This window comes from Morone saxatilis, unplaced genomic scaffold (genome assembly GCF_004916995.1).
Source record: "Morone saxatilis isolate NCDOM2014 unplaced genomic scaffold, NCSU_SB_2.0 Contig0, whole genome shotgun sequence".
In the NCBI taxonomy this organism is placed as follows: Eukaryota; Metazoa; Chordata; class Actinopteri; family Moronidae; genus Morone; species Morone saxatilis.
This window is the reverse complement of record NW_023339650.1, coordinates 78143-78449: the sequence shown is the minus strand read 5'-3', so window position 1 is coordinate 78449 and position 307 is coordinate 78143. Positions and strand designations below refer to the sequence as shown.

Genomic DNA, 307 nt, shown 5'->3' with positions numbered 1-307 from the left:
AAGCAGCCTAGTTGGGATTGGTATTATAAGGCACAAAACAACTACATACAAAGTGAAACTATTTTCATGATTGCATTCATGCAACATGTCAAAAAAAGTGGACCAGTAAGATGCAATTAAATAAATCTATTTTTTTTGTTTTATAATTATTTTTTTTGTCAATGTCCCATAGATTACTTAATCAGAGTGCATGGATTTTGATTGTCTGCAGGTTGTGCTTTCTAATTTAAAAATAGATTTTTATTTGAAGGACTAAATTATCAAGAGTTCTGTTAAAGGTTGGTGGTGCATCATGGTAGGACTGAAT

The 307-nt window shown here is 30.6% G+C and overlaps 1 protein-coding gene across 1 annotated transcript in view; it reads right to left on the bottom strand.

The window, feature by feature from the left end:
• Window positions 1–307, bottom strand: part of LOC118321806 (phospholipid phosphatase-related protein type 4) — a 24426-nt gene that overhangs the window by 4732 nt on the left and 19387 nt on the right. The window lies entirely within an intron of this gene.